Here is a 19,039-nt window from a genome sequence, read left to right on the forward strand (position 1 = left end):
CTAACCACAATATGATTTTTATCCCAATGTCCTTCATTTGCTGTTTTTTTCAACTCTCAACATAACCCAGACAGGGATCCTTTGACTACTAGCAGGGACACCAGTTTGAGTGGAAAATTAGACTAGACTTTGTGTGTTTGTGAATCTCCTTTCACACATTTTGCACACAACCAGATCCTTTCTATAAGTTCTAAGATACAGGTGAACTCAGTGAGAATGCAAAAAAAGAGTATCTACTACATCTCATCTCTGATCATGAAGCATCCAGAATTTATACAGAATTCTATTAAAATCCATGCAGACCTAATTTAAAATTACTATAGCCTAGTGAAAGCAATGCTAGGTTGATCTTCCCACTTCCATTGTCAGCCTCAGCTTAGTACCACAATGTGGTAATATTTTCCATAAAATGCATGTGAAGGATCAGGGATTTGGAACAGCTGGTGAAGAAGGATGGCTCTCCCTTGGTAGAAAGCCAAAACATGATTGTGGGAGGGAAAAGGAGAAAGAGGATGGATAACTGCTGAGCATCCAGCAGGTGCTGATTGACTGTTGTCTGTCTGCTGTTAAATGTTCTTAAACATTTTCTGTACAACGGGATTCTGAAACTTATATACCTAATAGCTTATCCCAGATACAAAATAAGAGAAGCTGAAATGAAAAGAGGCTGAGCTCTGAGATGTAAGTGGGGCTGGCAAACTCTAGGCCCTCTGAAGGAGGAGGAAGCTGCCATGAAGAGCTGGAAAGAGGGCAGCTCCCAGAGACTGCTAGCAGGGTACATGCCCCGGGAAATGTGGTGCAGCACAGAGCCTTAGCACAGAGCAGCAGCATAAATGCCCTTTTGTGAAAAAAGAGTAAACTGAGTTACTGAAAACTCAACAGAAAGAGATATTTAGGAATTCTGGTGTGGAAGAAGCTGTAGGGTAACATAGCTAAAAAAGAGATAGTATGAGGCCATATAGTGCTAGCATCTGGGATCTTGGGGCCTCCCAAAACCCAGAAGAAGGGGTGCTCACCCAGCATACAGGGTTTTTAGGGTGTTGGAGAAAAGAACGGCCAAGAGTCCCTGGTGCACCCAGTAACCTCAGCTTTATGGATGCCAACAAGTGTGAGACCCCCAGTGATGGAAAAATTTAGATAATCTTCAAATATGTGAATGATTTAAGGCTTATCTGAATTCCAAATCAATTGAAGTTCATCTCTGAAGAATTGGGATTAGTGCTTATTTCTAATGAAAGTGTGTTCCCTGCTTGGAAGCATTAGAGTGTTTAGGTCAAGAGCAAACATGTCCTATGGCTAATACTCTTGTTTATGTCAAGGATTTTTCCCACTATGCTGTGGTATTTTTCTCTCTCTTCTATGTAGTCTCACACACTTAGGCTTGTTTTACACAGATAATCTCCTTATTCTCTGCAGCATTTCCTTCTATTTGACTTCATTTAGAAAGCCAAATAGACTGCTTCTACATAGCAAAATGCTCAGACAGGCTGGAATACTTGACTTTGACCATAAAAACCTGTAAGCTTCTCCTGTGACATTGGAATGAAAGGCCCTGATAGATGATAAGCCATTCAGTAATCTGGATAGAATTCCCAAACTCCCTGTTCAAAGAATTAATGAATTCCTGGGCTCTGAAAAAATCCTTTCTATAATATAGAGACCTGAATGTGACACCTTTTTGCACTTCTCTGGAGTAACATTCCATAGGGACTTACAGGAAAAGACCTGAGATTTACTTCTTAAAGGAGTTCACCTAAATTTTCTAGGTGAAAAAAGAGTCAACTCAGCTTTGTGAGTTTTACTTCAGGTGTCTGCCAGCTCAGTTGCTGTGGCAGAGCTCTGGCACTTAAGGAGAGTGCTCAATGCAGTAACTGTGTGAAGCCAGTGAGAAATCTTCTGTTGCTTTCACTATTTGCTAATTATACAACATTCCCCCTCTCTGCAAAGCCTGGGCTAATGCTTTTTTAATTAATAAATGTGCTCAGGGAGGTTCATGTTTGAGCTTGAATTTCAATCTGTAAAGAATGGTATTAAAAATTGTGGCATTCCAGGTATGTGTGGTGTTTGCATGTTTATCAGTCTTTTTCATTTTAATTTTTGCTAAGGATTATGTCTGTATTTTGAGTTTTAATGGCCATTATCAGATTTTCACAGGACTAACACTGCCCAGTTATTTGGAAGTAAGGAAACACTACTGATCTTATGCAGAAAAATAAGGAAAACATCCTTATTTTGCACCTTAAATCATATCCAGTTACTTCAAAAGTGAGGAGGTGGATACTGTTAGCAAACAATTTTGAAGACAAATGGGTTGGTTTGGTCTTGAGGTATAAAATCACAGGGTTTTTTATAATTTCCAAGGTTGTGTCCAAGGAGCATCCTAGGACATAGCTCAAAGTCCAAAGAAAGAGACATATAAATAGATGATTCGTGCTTTAGGGCATTTGTAATGTATGAATTCACCTGGCACCTGCTCATCTCAGCAGGCTCTGAAGCATTTAAACTCCAAGGTCACTGGCACTGATCATTTCTTCTTCATTAGCTACCCCTATAGGTCTTGTGATCTCTCAAAAGCAAACTTCTGTGATTCAACTTTAATATGTATTCATGTCTACATATTAATCTATCAGTCTAGACAAGTGATTTAAAAAAAACAACCCTAATTCAGTTTATGTACAAAGCTAACTGAATATTCTTGTGCCAGAATTAATATTTCCTGTGTTTGAAAGATGCTGGAACTTGCCATGAGATCAATGTTTTTAAAGGTCAATCTATTTATTAGTAAAATGATTAGGTGGTTTATATTTTAAATTTAGCTTTTATGCCATTCTTACAGGAAGACATGCACAATAAATCTACAGCATGATGCAAATGTTCCAATAACAAAAAGAAATCTTAACACAGGTCACTATTTTCCTGGGGTCTTGGCTAGGCTATTTTGGGAGTGTATTATATTTGTAAGTGAATTTCCATCAATTATCCATTTGTTCTCAGTGGACTGCAGATATCAAATGATTAATTAGACCACACATGACAATCAAAATCTTCCTCTAGTAATAATGACCAAAAGAGGCTCTGTAGAGTTAAACTACAATCTTTTCTTAGGTTATATATATTTGCTAAGCTATTGCAGCTATGTGCTTTGTTCATCATCTTGCTGTTTAAGATTGTAAAATGCTGAGTCTAGGGCACTTCATTCTGGTACCTAAATACAAATAGGTGTGAGGAAATGCCTGTTTTTCCATCATGCAGGGCCACCTGAGTAGGCCCTTGAAAAGCTTCTGCAAATTTGTACAGGGCCAAATTAGCAATTGGTTAACGTCTTTTGAATTACTCAAGTCTCTGTTTAGTGGAGATAATGGTAGATACAGGCAGATCACCACATGGACTCACATGGATGCAGCTTCCATGTGAACTGTGGCTGGTGTGCCTGTGGGTGCCTTTGCACTCTGTCATGTGCCCTGGCCCACCCAGACCACATCTCCCTCCTGTCCATCTGTCCCACCTTGTAATAAGATCCCCATCTGCCCTGCAATAAAATCCCCTGGGGATGCTCTTGAGTGGGAAGTTACCAAGTGACAGTGACAGTGACACATTTATGCCTTTCTTTTTATTAATTGAACTGGTGCCTGCTTCCTGCCAAAAGATCTGAGGAAATGCTATACTAATCATTTTATTCCATAAACAGAGTTCCTGTATCCACCACAGGCTTCACTCAACTTTGGCATCAGCTTCCAAGCACATTTACCAGTGTCACAGTGACAAAACCCAATGAGTGCCTCATGAAAATGGATCTGAGAGAAAACAGCCTTGTATCTTGTATCTTGTAAGGGATAAAAAGAAAAAGGTATTTCAAAAGATAAGGGACAGAACAGATCATGACCCTATGTACAATGCATTCATAACATCTGTCTTTCCTTGTTTATTTATTTTTTTTCTTTTTGTTCTTCTTCAGATTTTAAAGACAAGAATAGAGTATACTACAGCATTTCTGGGAGAAAAGCCCAAGGGCTAGACACTTTTGTAATGTGGAACCAGCAAAAGAAAAGTGCCAATAGCTGTTTTAGACAAGCCACTGGTCATAGTTGTTTTTAGCTTTCTGAGCCAAAAGCTCTTGCTGGTTCTGCCTGAAGCAGATGTAAAGCTAGCTCTGTGACATAGGTAGGAAATACTGGGTGAAGGCATGCTAAACCAAACAGGAGTATCTTTGGGGTAGTGCTTCTCAGCATGGTACCCATACACTGAGCTGTACAGACAAAAATGATTCACACACTTTGAAATGCAGTGGAGTACATGATTCAACAGGAGATTAGCTGGCTGTTATTCCTTGGTATATTGTAAAGGAAAAATCTTGCTTGTGTATGTAAATTCACAAATTCTCCAGTGTGTTTTCTGCACAAACTCCTGTGTGCCTTACATAGTGACAAACACAGGTTGCTGCTTAAATGGATGGACAAAGGCAACGTGCGTATACCTTTCCATGATTAAACCTCTGCGGTTATATCCCCCTTTACCTACTGCCTGCCAAGCTGGGGGACTGAATTCCAATCATGTAACAGATACATGCTCAGGTTTATAGAGTGCAAGCTTGTGAATAAGTCAATGCAACACTTGCCTCAGATAAAAACAGCAATTTCTTTTCTCACTATCTCTGAACTAGGTTCAGGACACCTCCTGTACCAGAAAAATAAAATAAATATCAGTTGAGCCTACAACTTAGCTGTATCTATGAGTCTTGTGCCACTGCTTTAGATCTACAGGCACAGCTGTTACAGAATCTGCTTTTTGCAGTTAAAGTGCATTTTATCCCTGCCTTGTGTTTGTGTGTATTCTTTCTGGGGGACCTTTAACTTCTCTTTCTTGCCCTGCAGAGTATATAGGCCCCCCACAAACCACTGCTGAGAAACTGTTCAGTATCTGGACTGTTCACAAATTTTTCTGCATTTGTCAATAATTGTAGCAAAGCAGAGGCTGTTGTGTCTTTAAGACAAACTCAAGCAGAACAACCACTATCTTATTCAGCAGACCTCTGTGTATCATGCAGTTTGTAGTGTCCAGGGGGTCCAGCAGCTGGCTTACAGCAGCCAGTTATGTCCCTGCTAGAGTTAGGAAAAATTATTATTGCCTGTACTCAGGTCCAAGTGGGAGGAAGCTTGAGTTTCTGACTCCCAACAGCTTGCTTTACAAACCTGGAGTCCACATAGTGATTTTAAGCATTTTGAAAAATCCTCACTCTGCAAGGGGAGTGATCCACAGTGCTGGATGAGGATGGAGCTATTGGGGAATTATTCTAACTCCTCACTCTCAGGAGGTGTGGAGGTCAAGTATGAATTGTCATTGCTGTACTGCCCTTCTAACAGTAGTTCCCAGATCAGACCACTCCTGTTCCTTGTACCCCAGCCTTCATGCAGAGTGGATCTGAGAGCCACATCTGATCCTGGGGGCCAGGCAGTGCCCTCCCTGTTTGTAGGGCAACACTATGGTCCCTTCACTGCTACACGATGCAGTGCACAGCATCCCATGTCTTCCTGAAAGTGCATCACAGCCCATAATATTGGAGCCACTGGAAACCAGCTTAGGGAAATATGTACTGGTAAACTAAATTCATTTAATCCCCTTCATCTCTCTGATTTTCTCCTCTAAGCGTGAGTCAAAAGAATTTTAATCCCTCTCATGTAGGCCAGAGAAGGCATGGAGGCCAGCAGCTTGTCCACACCTAGCAGAACTGTGGCCACACTTCATGTTCTCATTCTGCCTCAACAAACTCTCAAGTATGGCCAAATAGACAAGTCCTTAGAATTGCTTGGATGCTTCAAAAGGCTTTGAAAGGTCAGATCAAAGTCCTTACCCACTCTTGCTAACTAGCATTCTCCCTCAATAGAGGACAAAAGGCTCATGCACTCTGAATGACTTTCTTTACTCCGCTCTCCTTCTTGCAATTTAAAAAGATTCCTTCTGTCCTCAGTATTGGACTTCACAACACTGTTGGCTACTGCTTTGTACTGATGATTTCCAGTGAGCTTGACATCATTAGTTATTGGGCACCTGGTGGCAAGGAAAAAGTAAAAAAGTAAATTTTAGCTTTTTCTTTAAAGATGATTCTCAGCAAGTAGGTGCTTTAGTCTTTGAAAAATGATGAAAGAAGCATAGCTTGAAGTGGGAAAAACCAGCAAATAACTCCAGCTCACGACTATTATCTGGGGAATATTTGACTGTAGACAGAACTGTAGATCTTTTATTAGTATCAGCTTGATGAGTCTATTGAAGTTTCTCCACAAAGTACAGAAAGTCACATGAAAAGAGGAACACATACTAATTTTGCTCTTTCTTTGTGTCATTATGTGAGGAAGGCTGCAAATAGCAGAAGAGTGTAATTGCTAGTCACACTCCTTTCTGTTGAGCAATTTGCCTTTTTTTTTTACACCCAGGGTTGCCATGCAGAAGTTGGGGACATCTCAGTGCAGGAAAGCACTGAGTTATACATGGCTTATGAAACTTTTTACCTTCTCTGCCTGAAGTGCAAGCAAAACTGTATGCTCATACACCCAGCTGGCTTGTTGATGGTGGATTTATTTCCTGCACAAGTCCATAAGTGCTCTTGTAACATCTACCAGCACAGGTGTAGTTGCCTTGAGAAAACACCCCTGGGCTCTTTTGAAGGGCAGAACTCTTCTGTTCCTTGCTCACAGCCACCCAAAACAGTAGAGAAGAGGTAACAGAGTGCCCTATTCTGCTCCTCCTCTTTGCCTGCTGACCAGCTCTTTCCTGAGGGGACACAGTCCTGTGCCCATGGCAGGGTACCCAGCAGCCAAGGAGCTCTGCATGCAGTGGGCAGACCCCTGCCATTGTATTTTGTTTGTTCAGGAATGAAGAACTCCAGCAATCTGGAGCACAGCCACGTTGTGGTACAAAGAGCATCTTTTAAACAGGGTGCATGGGTCTGCAAAGGCAGGTCTTGGCTGCTCAGTTTCAGAGCAAAACACTACTGTAAAAACAAAACAAACAAAAAAAAAAGCCATGTCCTTGGCTGAAGATAAACCCAGCAAAGCAAATTCAATCCCTTTAAAATGTAAATATTAATTTAAACTTTCATTCTAACACCACCCTTGGGTCTGTTGCCCTTTGGATGGAATACCTCCCCTCTCTCCTCTGCTTCTGGGCAGCACTACTGGGATGGAAGCCCATCCTTTCCACAGTACAGGGAATAAATTGCTCAAGGTGAGAGGAAGCTGCCCTTGTAGGAATCTTGTCTCTGGGATCATGACACGTGCAAAGGAAAAGGCATCCGAGCTGGACTATGGGAAGGATCTGCTGAATGCCAAGCAGGCCATGCAGTCTCACCAGGCACTCCAAGATGTGGCTGAGCCTGGTTGTTAGGCAGCTTTTAGCACATCTTTGAGCTGTCTCTCTGTCCCAGACTCACAGCAGCACTGAAAAAGATGATGCCTTATCTGACTGCTCAACTCTGTAGGCAAGAAGCACAGGAAAAGAAAAAAGGTGAGAAAAAAAAGGAAAGAAAGGTAAGAAGAAGATGGAAAGAAGAGGCTGAGATAAAAAGAGCATGGTGACAGGCACTTAAATTTACCTCTTTTCTGATGTTTATGAAAGTAACCGAACCTAAGAGAGACCTCAGGTATGCTGGCACTCTGTTGGGTGCAAAATGTCTCTCAAAGAAAGGACAATGAGTGGCTCTGGGTAGGGATCACTGCTAAAGATTACCACCCTCCTGCACCTCTCCTGAGCATCTCTATGACACTGCGGATATCCCTAAAATATGATGATTACTGTTTGACCCAGCAGTTAAGAATAATTTCCAGTGCAGCAGTTTTGGCCCAATGGTCCCTTCTTTCACATTCCCCCTTCTGAAGATGTATGATTTTAATGGAGTTTGTGGACATGTGTGTCTAGATTAATCCTGTGTTTCTGTGAATGAAATTTACTAATTCTTATAAACAATGCTATGTGCGCAACTGAGCTGTTCTTCAGGCAACTTGAAATTCAGGTGTCTGTACTTATGTTGTGCTGAAAGACACAATTCCCAGTAGCTGGGAAACCTGTTGTGCCTGCTCAGACAGGGACTTTTTTTCATCTCTGCCCAGCAAAGAGAGGAATTTTAAGTCAACCTGGCTTTCCATCCTCAGTTTGTAATTCTGTTGCTAAGTGGCAATGAAAGAAGATTATCGGATCACAGATTAATAGAAACTTCTATTCAGTGCTTGTGTGTAATTATACATTTCAGTCACTTATTTAAGAACTGAGCTTTAGCTGCCTCAGCCTCACCCCTCCAGAGATTTTTATCCTGAGGGTCTGATCAGGATTCTGATAAACTGGCCTTTCTTTTCCACACTTAGCCTCTGCACCCTGGGGTGGCTCTGCCTGCAAGAGTACCCCGAGGGTCTCTGCACTCAGGGGGGTCTCAGAAACCAAATTCCTACTCTAGTGTTTTGGAATTATTTATTTTGGGAGAAAGCAGGAAGAGTATATGAAATGGTTTGAAGAGTTCAGACCCGTCAGAGGTTTCCCATTTGCTTCCTCCGCTGATAAATTCCCTACTTTTTTCTCTCTTTTCCAAGCTAATAAGTTCCACTGTCTTAGGCAAAAGTGGCCAAGCAGCATCAAAAAGTGGAGGAAGACACAAGCCTGAGTGGCTGAGGTAATTAAATTTTAAGGGTGAACCCCTGGCAGAAATTGTTTAGAGTGGGTTTTGAGGGGAGCCCTGTGGAAAGAGCACAGAAGAATCAGGAAACAGCATATCTGGCTAATGTTGGAATGCAGTCAGAAAGGGAAGGAGAAGTCTGGGAAGGAGATGTAGTTTGTCAGCTGGGAGAAGGGGTAGTACACAGCACTTACAGTCATAGTACAAGTGTGAGGGGCAAAGGCCTCCTTATGGAGGAAAATTTTTAATTATTTTAAGTAGAAAAGCTGCACCAGGGAGAACCATGCAAGGAAGAGGAGACAGAAGAAGGACAGAGCTGTGTGGGGCCCCATCTCTGTAAGTGAGCAGGAGGAAAGAACATGAAGTAAGCATTTAACTGGAGCAGGGAAGAGGGATGGTTGGAGGAATCACCTGGCATAAATTCAAGTAAAAGGAAGAAATGGCATGGAGGGATGGTGAGAAACAAGAGCTGCAAAAACAACAGAAGGGAAGGCTGTGTGCAGGGAGAGAGGATATGCTTCCAGGTGGTGATGGCCCCAGACTGTCATACAAATAAAACAGAGAAACAGAAAGCAGCAATGTGTAGAAAAGTAAATCTGTTGGCAGTTCAATATACCTGCTTTACAGGGGACTGGTACTTTCGAAGTCTTATGCTCAAGTCTCCAAGGGAAGCAGCAACTCAAAAACAAACAAGGCTGAAATAATATTTTCTGAGTCAGTCTCTGTGTTTTAAACTGTCACTGACATTAAACATGTGCTGCCCCTGTGCCTACTCAAGACTGGGTTTGCTGGATATCCTGTTTTACAGAACTCTTTGCAAAGGAAGCACTGGGGTTTTTTGGTTTCAAATTTTAGATGGAATTAATATACTCTCCTTTTTTTCTGAAGAACTTGTGTAACTCTCCTGTCAGCCCACTCTGCTGTAGCTTTGCATGTAATTTCTCTTTGAAGGTAACTGTGCTGTTTCCAAGTATGACACCTTTTCACTAAGATCAGTTTTAGCTCAGCTATCTCAGGGTAGCTACTGCCTAGAGCAGTGGGTCAAAAAATGGACCTCCTCTTGCTGGGATGAATCAGCTGTTCAAACACAGGGTAAACATTCACTTTGTGGTTCCTACACCAGAACAGATTTTTCCCGTGTATATTATGTGTCTTCTTCAGACTCAAAGAAGAGAATTGGCAAAATGCAGGAGGTGTTTGCTGCCCTTGAGGTTTGGGCGCAGCATCCTGGATGAGGACAGGATTTTGCTTGCTTTCCTCCCTCATCCAAATAAACTATAATCTGAGACACAGTGTTTTTGAATTTCAGTCTGAAGAGGTAGCATTGACATCATCATGGCAGTGCCCATGGACCACTCCAGAAGTAAGGGCCTGGAAGAGCTTGCTGTGTGGAGATGGTGGAAACCAGAGAAGTGAGCAGGCAGATGGACCAGCTTGTACATCTGAGCAGTGATATGTAGCTTGTGATTGCTGACCCCATGAGCAGCCCACTTTTGGGGGAAAAAAAGAATTGTGAAGTACCTGGTAGGCCCCTTTCTTCTGAAGTAATTTTGGAAGGAAGAAAAATACTCTTCAAAAATAGAGAGCATTCTCTTTTCATTCCTACAGACATCCTGCTGTTTTTATGGGTAGTTACCTGCAGTCTAAACTCCAACTTTAACCAGAGTTATAAAACACTAAATTGCTTATGCCCATGAAAAATAAATTACTAGGACTATGCCAGCCTTGCTGTTTGCTAGAGTATTCAGTTATGACAGGATGACTAATTTATCCCTCACCTTGTAACGACAAATGTTCCCCTATATGACTGATGTGATTTACAGAAACTCCCATTGGAATGACACTTGCCTCTCATACCAGGCTGAGCTCTGCTCACAAGGAAAAGAAATTTCTGGGCCCTCTCAGGGTGTCCCTGTCTATATGTTGAGGAAACTTCTAGAGAACCCTGATGAAGCAAACACAATAGTGCCTTCATGGCAAAAAGGGTCTAGTCTTGACCCTAGGTCAAGCTAATTTCCTCTTACAAACCTTCCAGAATAGTGAGGTGGAAAAAGAAAGAAGCACTGATAAAGAAAAAACTGAATTCTCTGGAAAAACTATAAAGCATTAACAGAGAAAAGGGGTGGAAAACATACCCTATTGCAAAGCACATAACAAGATTTTTCTTTTTCCAAGGGGACAAGGGAACATAGGGACGTCCTGTGCTGTGTTCTGCAACATTTTTTACCAACCGCTTCTTAATTTTTGCTGATTAAAAAAAAATAAAAAAATCAACATCCATAATGAGTCCCTTTCTAAAGTTATAGGTTGTTCCTTTTGATTTAGAGTGATAGCCATACAGAAGCCACCTCACAGTGAACTGCAGCACTGGGATGCTTTTTTGTGTCCTCCTGTCGCTTGACTCATCACCGGTATAAGCCCAGCACATGGGTAGTGCTATCTCAGGTTAAAACTGTGCAAAGCTGAGAAGAAAAAGAGTGAAATAGGGATGGAGATGTTGCTCTTGATGATTAGAGTGCTGATCTCTCGGCACTGTTTGTTAGCTGCAGTTCTATTAATCAGGCTGTGTATTGTTTCTCTTTTCATTACAGCATGCGTCAAAACTTCTGAAAGAAGAATGCTGTAAGGGAGTCCTAAGGGATTCATATTTTGAGAGCAGGAATGTGCTGGTATATTGCCAGAGAACATCTTATTTAAGAGATCAATGACAAAGCTGGGAAAAAATCGTTATTATTTGGAAGGGATTTGTCACCGACATGAAAGGAAGCACTAGAAGAGAGAGGCTGTACTGCAGTCCAGGACCTGCTCCTGTGTTCCCATGGGCTTTACTGAGCCCAGCCGGTCACATTTTAGTGCCACTAACGATGTGTTTGTGACCGACCCAAAAACCTTTCAGGTGCAAGGAGGCCTGGGCGGTGTCCTCGACAGTGGCGTGTGGTGTGGGCAGCTCTGAGGCCGCTGCCAGAGGCGTCCGTGGCTCCTGGCTCCGCTGTCGCCGTGTCACCCCCGCGCAGCCCGGCAGGCTGGGGACACACGGTCACGGGCTGCCACCTGCTGGCCTCCGGCACTGCTCGCCTCCTCCTCACAGCCCTGGGCGCTGTCCTCCTGTTCTAGGAAGAATACTTGCTGTTGCTGTTTTTGTTGGTTTGGTTTCGTTTCCGAGGCAGTGGGGCAGGAGCTATCCCGCACAAGGAGGGCCAATGGAAGGCTGGGGTGCACCAGGAGAAGTGGGGCCAGCAGGTTGAGGGAGGCGACCGTCCCCCTCTAATCGGCCCTAGTGGGGCCACATCTGGAGTGCTGTGCTCCGTTCTGAGCTCCTCAGTACAAGAGACAAGGAGCGACTGGACAGGGTGCAGTGAGGGTCACAAAAATGATTTGGGGTCTGGAGCATCCCTCTTACCAGGAGAGATGTGGGAACTGGACTTATTTAGTCTAGAGAAGATTGAGAGGGGATCTCGTTAATCCATATGAATATGTTAAAGACAGGGGTCAAGAGGATGGTGCCAGACCCTTTTCAGTGCCCAGACACGGGACAAGGAGTAATGGCCATAAACTAACACTTAAGATATTTTACCTCAACATGAGGAGGAATTCACTTCTTTCCATTGAGGGTGGCAGAGCACTGGAACAGCTACCCAGGAAAGTCACGGAGTCTCCCTCTCTGGAGACGTTCAAAACCCACTTGGACACATTCCCGTGTCACCTACTCTAGGTGACCCTGCCTTGGAAGGGGTGTTGAGGCAAATGATCTCCAGAGATCCTTTACAACCCTAACAATTCTGTAATTCCATGAAGGAAAGATTTAATGGTTCTGCTTTGTGAAATGTGTTACGCCTTTAGTGCCTCCTGGAAAGCAGCTAGTCATCTATTGGCAATAAAGATAACAAACTGATTCTTTTATTTTCTTTTCACTGACACCAGGAAAAATGTCAGCCATTCCTCTGTTACTGTGATAAAGAACCTTATCTATCAGGTGGCAGACAGAGCCAAGCATAATAAAAAAAATCCACCCAAAAATAATTTTGTTACCAAAGTAAACAAAAAAAATATATGCTGAAGGCAGCTTTCCATTTCCCTTCCCTCTGAGAGCCTGGATTTCTTTTCTAATGTTCTGCAGACAAACTTAATGCACTTCGATATTGTCAAATTCCAACTCCTTGAAACAAAAAACCACCCAGGTCTGCTGGATGAGAAGGCAGCACTGTGGAGTATTTCAATTCCTGTTGATCCTTTAATCTGGCTGTAGGGCACAGCAGGAAAAGGTAGACGTGGGAGAGAAACAAAGGGGTTATCTGAGGGGCAGGGCCCTCCAAAGGAGGCTCTCTCTGACATGAACCCTGGTGGTACTAACTGCTGATTTATTTGTGGTACAAATTCCTTCCAGTGCAGCAAGCATTCCTCACAGAGTATTTCTCCCTAACACACAGCAGATAATTTTGTGAACTCAGACTGAGCAGTATGTTCAGCACATTCTCTTCCAGAAACAATTTAAAAAGTAACAGCTCCTTTTCTTCTTCCACACAGTATCATGATACATATTGTGTCACATTGCCCTTTACTGCTAATCTCAAACTTCAGCTGATGCAGTAAGAGAGCCTCAAATTTTGTTTACAGCAGAACCTCACTGCTTGGAGGCTTTCTACCTCAAATTATTTTATTGCTCCTCTGCCACATCATATCAAGAATGTTTTTGTGCTATTCATGTGCTTCAAAAGTATTCTTCTTCTTTTGTCATAGGTCAGAATACCCCTTCTCAGTGAAAAACCTGAATAAGATATCTGAGAAATAATTGAAGACACTCTGGGACAGCATCATGTTCTGGCCTTCCCTTTGGATTTGGCACTGTGGATGTGGTGTCCTGGCTCAGTCCCTTCCCTGCCCACCCCTATCCTGCTTGCTGACAGGACAATGTGAGCAGCAGAAAAGGCCTCAACACTTTGCAAGTGCTGTTCAGCAATATCTAACACATCCCTGTGCTAGCAACACTGTTCTGGTCATAAATGAAAAGCAGCACTACAGGTGCTCTACAAAGAAAATTAATTCCATCCAACCAAAAGCAGTATGGTGGGATGCCAGACTGCACTAAAAATTATTAGTGTGATTTGTAGAAAGGGGATCACACTAAAGGGGTGCGATCTTTGGAAAATGATACACTTTACATCTTATAAGTGTGTTAGTGGGTGTCTTGAAAGTTTATGATTTTTTTACCAGAATGTTCATTTAAATATCTCCTGCAAAAGACTTCCTTAGTCCTTAAACAGCCAACTACACTTGTATATTGACCTGGATTAATTTACAAGTCAAATTTTACTATAGCTGCTTTCCCAGCTCCTGTTACTGTGTTATTGTACTTGTACCGTCTTTTAATTTGACACTGATTTGCAGTGTCAAATTCTTGAATTTGAAAGGAGAAGAACACAATGGAAAAGGCAGATAAATTTTAATTTTTTTTCTTATTTTAACCCTATCTTTCAAAAAAAAAATTATCCAGTGTGTCTCACAAGTATTTTGAACTAATCTTTTGGAGTAACACAAGCAGAGTGAGCAAGGAAATTTATCAGAGTTTATAATAATGGTTGACTGTATGCAAGTTGTAAGGGATATTTTCATGTGAGAGAAGACCTTGTTCAGTTCCATTCTAACTTTTCTTTCTTTGATAAGAGCATCCTCACTAACAACAAGGGTGCTGTAAGGTCACTCTGTTTGCACTTGCTTCACATGGTATCAAATATTTAAATGATCATTAATTCAAAGAACAGGGTGTGTGAGAATGACCCTTGTGCTCCTTGTTCAGGACACGTCCTTGAGATCTGTTACTGCTTGTTTACCTGCTGTAGTAGGGACTTCATCTGCCCCAGGTGACAGCCATTTAGCCAAAATGCAGGAAGCTCAACTACTAACCAATTCCACTGGCACCACCTGAAAAGGGGTATTTGAAGCATTTTTTTAACCCATCTGACACTAAGTGTAATTTGCTTGCTTGCTTAAAGAGATGCCTGAAAAACCTCACACAGAATCCTGGCTGGTATGTCTTGGTTTGTTTGTGTTAGGGAAAAATATTTTATTCTGGTCAGGCAGAGCATAGGGAGCTCCAAGTTACCAGGACTATGAAAAATCAAATATTTGTATGAACCTGTATTTCATCTCTCCCACCTTGTTACCACAAAACCAAGGTAGGATGGATGACAAGGAAACTTTTTGTTAATAGGTCTATTACTTTGACAGTATCTCTCCTGGAGCTCTGATTCAAAAAGGGCATGAGAGGCTTCCTGCCTTTTCAGCTGTTGCAAAAATCAAGCTTGCTGGTTACAGAAGTGTAACACATTTGATATTTATTTGATAAATAACAAAACAGGGAACACAGGGCAAATCTGTCCATCAGCACTAGCTGTGCCACTGACAGGTGTGTGATAGATCAGGTGAGATGCATCACCTGGAGATGCAATTTGGCTCCATCAGAGAGCTGACGCTGTAAGTACATAATCCCTTCTAGTGGGAAGCTCTGCTTTTAGTCTTATTTTCAAGAAAGGAGTAATTGGTAATATTTAGGGAATAATAACAATAGTAACAATAATTAAGTAAATCTGCCTTAGAGAGCTTTTTTATAAGGGAAAGAAATCTAGGGAAGCAAGGAAGGAACCAGCTTGACTTAAGTGAGTGGCAAGAGAAGGCGGACAAAAACCACCCAGCTGGGATGGAGGCTGTCCTGAGCTGTCACAGCTCTGATCCTGGTACCTAGCCCAGGGTTTGCACCTTCCTGCTGTGCAGTGCCATGGCACTGCCACTCAGCTACTCCCAACAGCTCAGTGTCTGCCACCATCCCATGTCCCACAGCTTTTTGGGAGGCTGGATTCAAGGCCTCAGGGAGACCCATCAGTAGGTCAGACCCTCAAGCACTCTGCTCAAACTCCTGCTCTCCCCCAGGGTTTAAACTTCAGCCATTCTCCAAAGATCTTGGGTAATCATTAGCCAGGGAATCAATGCTGGTTTTGCGTAATCATTGTGAGGTGCTATCTCTGAGTTCTATTTGTCCTAGCAAATAACAGATAACAGATCTAAGAGAAATAGTCTGATGAAACATTTGAAACGTAGGTCAGAAACCAGCTTGAAGCTGAGGTGGAAGGCTGTAAACCCTCCTGCTTCCCCAGCACCCACAGAACAAACCTTGCCCTCTGCTTTTCCCCCAGCATGTCCACAGCACCTTCTGGATGCACTCCTAACATATGGCTAAAGACACTTACTGTTACACATTTCAAGGAAATGAGTTTCAGGGCAACTTTAAAACCAGTGCTATCACTCCATACACATCAGTATCTAACAGAAAATAATGGACTAAGCAGGGGAACATCTGTTCAGTGTGAATCCCTCTCTCCCGTGGCTTCCCTAACAAATACAAGATAATTTTAGAGGTTTGAGCATTTGGCATCTAAAAAAATTTGCTTAGAATTACATAAAAATACAATTTTCAGCTGTGGGCCCCACTGTCATGCCCCCTTTCATTATAGCCTCTGTGGCTCCATGAATGGGTCACTGTAAAAATGAGGGCAACTTCCCCACATACCAGCTCCACACAGCAGGGAGCAGATATCCAGCTCTGCATTTGATTTCTGGCTGCCAGGGTGCTGAGCAATATGACATGGTGGGGAGACCTGACCACCTGCAGCGCTGGCTCCTGGGGTGAGGCCACAAGGAGAAACTGGGAGCTGGTGACTGCAACCACTTTGTGTGGTTCAGGAGTCACACTGGCTACATACGTGCAGTTGTGCCCTGGCAGTGACTCTCACTAGTCACACAAGAGGGTTGGGGCACTGAGCATGGCTTATTGGGCAATCAGGGCCCTGCCCCACATAATTTTTTTATTCAGTGATTGCTGTCTGCGGAGGGAAAGCAGAAAACCATTTCTCTTCATATAGTCATCTTAATCCATCATTTTGCCTCAGGTGAGTGCTGTCCTGTTACAACTTGACACCGAGCCCCTCTTGGATCATGCCAAAATCCTTGTCATCCAGTATCCCATCTTTGTAGCAGCAGCCACCCAAAGATGCCTGTGGAAGAAGGTTTTCCTAACAGGGCTCTCAGCTTTTCCCACGTCTGGAAGCAACTTTTGCATGCTCAGTAACCCCCAGTGCCTTGCTTCTTCATGCACATAGGCCTTGAAAAGCTACCTTGAAACAGTGCAAACTCTATGTGCTTTGAAAGCCTGCATGAGCAGCAGGCAGAGGCCAACCTTTCTGCACATAAAGTAAGGACAGATGGCTGTCAATGCACTCTGAGCTCCCTGGAAGCTCAAGGGCCACCAGGAAGGATCAAGGGCCAGCAGAGGAGACAGCAGGCACCACCAGCTCCACCACTGCAGTGCACACTGAAGGAGGAATGCATTTTTGAGATGCCTCAAGGCCATAAACAGTTATCACTCTCCTGGGGATAGCAGCTGATTTACTTAACTTTTTAAAAACTGATTTACTGCTGATAACCCTGACAAGCTTTAAACCTTTGATGGTGGACTATGCGCAAATTCCCAGGAAAGAATGGAGTCTGGAAAAGATTGACTGTCTTGCAAAGTTTAACCTAGCTCCAACTAGACACTGAGGGATGACACAGAAATACTTCCTTGTGGGTATGCAGGACACAAGCTGCATCCTTGTTGTGGCAGGCTGGCTCATACTCATGGAATCCAACATACTTACCAAGATTCACAGGTAACATAAATCACAGAAAGCAGCATGGATCTAATCTCTGTCATGCTGGCATTTCAGCATAACTGTGCTCTATTATTGTTAGATAAGAAAATTACAGACTTTGCTTTTCCTTTTGAAGTCACAATGAGGCATCTCTCACAAAGATAAGTGTCTGGGGCTAGTCCCCCTCTTGGGGTTATCTAGTAGTCAGATGCTAACCAGGAACTTCCATTAATTTGGGTCTGTACATTCCTCCCACCAGTCTCTATCATTTACAAAACACAGCTCCATTAGAAGTGAGTGACTTAATCTGATGGATGTTCTGCCAGCATTAACACATGCTGATATGCTGACAGACTTGTACCAAGGCTGCAGTTGCTAAGTCAAATAATGGAGACTCGCTCTTACTGAATCTATTCAAACAGTCTCTTTACAAGCAGATCTGTGAAAGCAGTTTATATACAAACATTACACTCTTACCTCTTCTCCTGGATGTGAACAACTACATGTTTTAATATGTTATAAAACTGAGACTGTTCCAGACATATTGTCTGGAAGCACAAACTGATTTAAAGGTCTGACTCAAAGTCCAGTAAATTTATGGCGGGGATGCTGTTATCTTGCATCAAGTTAGTACAGAATTTAGTGCACTTAACCACAAGGCAAAATTCCCATTTTTTAAGTTATAGCAGGACACCAACATTTTTACCTCTGCATCTTTCAGATATTCCTTGAGGCTGTTTGGGAAAGCTCAGTCCTCATTCTATTTTTAAACTCTTTATTTGCAGCAGGAAAGCCAGTGTTTTCACTGCGGTAGCTGTTTGAATGAAGAATTAAAAAATACAGTAGAGTTCTTTATTTTAAGATTGCATAAACGCACAAAGATACTCTATCAGAAAGTCAGAAGAGTGGTGACCACTTGGAACTGCAGGCTTGCTCAGAAATAAATACGTGTATTTTAAAAACGCAGTGTAAGAGATAAATAACCAATAGGTCTGAGCAAGCAGGGAGTCTGATATGTTTGAAAATACTACTCCACTTAACATAATGGCCCAGCTGTCACAGTTGAGCACAGCCATGGTTCCTAGTTTATGTATTTATGTTTTTGAAGCAACTTTTACTATTAGTAAAACTAAGCACAGTGAGAGCATTTTCCAGTCAAGGGCAGAACACATCAGTGGAAAACATAACACTGCAGCTGCAGGAAAACTCCAGGAGATGGAGACAACCTGAAAGTTCTGCAGGTCCATGGGCTTTGCAGTACCTTATGACCAACTTGTTGATTTCACAAGTATGAGACAAACACACTACCTATGCCACATCTAAAAATACTTCTACTCAGAAAACATAAGGAGTGTAAGGCATTCTTTCCTGTATAAAATTAATTTCAGAATGTTCCAAACAGTGTACAAATATTTACATGTGCATATATATATATATATATATACATACTGCCAAACAGTGCAGTACTGTCTCTTGCTTTTACCACATAAACTCCAAGGAAAGCAAAGTAAGCTCAAATATTGCAGACCTAAAGGGAGCTTCCTGTTACCTTGTCACAGCCAAGCAAAGCTGTCACTACACAGCACTATACCAGCCATCTGAGCTCTGGTACTGAAACTAGTGGAACCTCACACACACAAGGCTGACTTCTATGTCTGTGAGTTCCAGAACAAATTCCAAATACCAAACTGCACCTGTAAAT

Source organism: Melozone crissalis, unplaced genomic scaffold (assembly GCF_028551555.1).
Source record: "Melozone crissalis strain CALT ecotype California unplaced genomic scaffold, PUWL_Pcris_2 ptg000042l_1, whole genome shotgun sequence".
Taxonomy (NCBI): Eukaryota; Metazoa; Chordata; class Aves; order Passeriformes; family Passerellidae; genus Melozone; species Melozone crissalis.